The sequence below is a fragment of the Giraffa tippelskirchi genome, chromosome 4 (assembly GCF_054371585.1).
Source record: "Giraffa tippelskirchi isolate mGirTip1 chromosome 4, T2T-mGirTip1v1.2.pri, whole genome shotgun sequence".
In the NCBI taxonomy this organism is placed as follows: Eukaryota; Metazoa; Chordata; class Mammalia; order Artiodactyla; family Giraffidae; genus Giraffa; species Giraffa tippelskirchi.
This window is the reverse complement of record NC_137278.1, coordinates 108,296,834-108,299,389: the sequence shown is the minus strand read 5'-3', so window position 1 is coordinate 108,299,389 and position 2,556 is coordinate 108,296,834.

Below are 2,556 nucleotides of genomic sequence, written 5' to 3'. Positions count from 1 at the left end.
TTAACCAATTAGTCACGGGGGAAAGTGTGACAAGAGGAGAAGTTAGAACAGAAAGACAACATGGTCTCAGCCAGTTGTGGGGAAAACATCTAACTTTTACAAATGTTACAAAATCCATTGGACCATGTGAATGCATTAGAAGGGTCTCTCCCCGTGCTTTGGAAGGGGCTGTTCAGGAGAAGGGCCCCAAGACTAAAACTTGCCTCTTACCTAATGCCCTTGAAAGAGAAGAATCACTTATTCTGTGACCCTCATATAGAAGTGAGAATAACAAAGGCTGCTGATAAAAAAATGTAGTCAGAGGGACTTCCCTGGTGGTCCAACATAGGGGGCCTGGGTTTGATCCCTGATCAGGGAACTAGATCTCACATGCCACAACTAAAATTTCACAGGCCACAGCTAAAGATACCGTATGCCTCAGCAGATCCTGCCTACTATAGCAGATTCCATGTGCTGTAACTAGGACCTGGCACAGTCAAATAAACAAAATATTTAAAAAAAGAATGTAGTTAAAACTGAAAAGTCTATTTTGTATTATTAAGAAAATAGCCTTAATTCCCAGTAGATGTGCAGAGGAAGAGAGTGAGTAATGGAAAGAACATTGCTTTGCACAAAAATATGACTTCCAAGACATCGATTCTGGAGAGAAAGGTGACTTACAAATTAGGAAATGGTTGGAAAAATATTTTCTCCTTCCTACTGGTTTATATGGTTTTGGTTTAGGAGTCATAAACTGGTAAAACATAGGTCATATTTAACCTGAAAGCAGCTTTTATTTGCTCCACAAATGTCTTAAATTAAAAAAAAAAAGTGAGCCAATGGAAGCAAATTTGACTTCAAAATACAGCATTGTGGCCACACTGACCTCACCTCTCTGTGCCCAGCCTGGGCGAGGATTGCCCCTTTAGATATGCTGCCTGACGCCCAGCTTGCACAGGCCTCACTGCTGACACAACCACACAAAGGCTTTTATTTCGGTCCACTTCAGTTCTGGCTTAGGCTGACTGTTCTATCTTTATCCTTCAGGGTGTTTGATCCAACCAGCTTGCACTTCACACTTGTGAACAGATTGGGAAGGACCCAATTTTATTAGGAGTGGCTAGGCATGTCAGAGATGGGATCACAAGGCTAGGAGAGACTGTTCTGTGGGAGGGGGACACCTGTAGACCACACTAATTCTACTGGTAATGGGCTACCTCGCAGCACATTATCCCAGACCGCATGGATCAGACTCAGGAAACCTGATGGCTGACAGGAAAGTGAGGAGGCCCTGTTGGGGAGGGGAATGTACAGTTCCAATAACTGGATTTGGGGTTTGGAGTTTTTTTAAGGTAGGGGAGATTCACACAGGGAAACCTAGAAAGAGGAAAGGCTTTGAGAGAAAGATGGAAATTTGAAGACAAAAAAAGCAATTTAGAACAGTGGGGAAATCAAGCAGGATCAGGTGAACTTTTTAAATGATCAAATCAGAATGGTAAAATTTTACATGCTTTTAATTTATTTATTTTATTATTATTATTTTGCCACACCACATGGCTTGTGGGGTCTCAGTTCTCTGGCCAGGGATGGAACCCATGCCCCCTATATTGAAAGTGCAAGAGTCTAAACTGCTGGACTGCCATGATTCTAATTTAATTTTTAATTAAATCTTTTAAACTAATCTGCATGATTTTAATCTTTTAATTTATCTATATTTTCTACATGATCATTTTAATCCACATGATTAATCTTTTAATTAATGTACATGATATTAATTTTTAATTTACCTATATTTTCTAATTTTTTGAAATGCATGTGTATCATCTAATTTTTATAAGTAGAAGAAATTTTTAAAGGATGAAAAGTTTTTAATTGAGATGATGACTATTTAAAAAAATAAATAAAATCCAAATTGGCCATCACCAGGGTATTGGAAAAATGTATGGGAATGAAAAATATTCTTACTCTTGGAAAAACAAATTAAAGAAAAAAAGATTTCAGGTTAAAAAAATTGATAAAGAAAAAATATTACAAAGAAAAGGACAACTAGATGCAGTTTAACAATATCATCAAATGAAAAGGCATTTAAAATGTCTATGATAATAATTACACTGTTTAAAATTACTTACTTTTAGAAAAATTTCTCTCTAAATTTTTACAACTTACAAGGAAATAGTCACAGATGTTAAATTAATGAATTAAATGTTAATAAATTAATTTTATTGATAATAAATTAATGTTAAATTAATAAACACAAAAATTCATAAATTAAACAATAGAAATTATTATGGATTCTAGATACATATATTTCATAAAGAGACTTATCCTGACTTTTCAACATCAACCAGTTTTTCAATCATTGTCAAAGATAGAAAAAGGAATCAAAGTTAAAGAGAGAAAAAGAAAGTTATTAGTCAGAGATGAATAATTGTCCAGAGAAATGAACTCCTCTGAAGGAATATTTTGAAGGTAATTCTTAGTATCGTAATTTGAAGTTGCTAAAAGTTCACCATGCCAGGAGGAGAAGTTGACCACTGGCCTGGCGTTGTTTTATCTCTTCATGGGGTCATACGACCC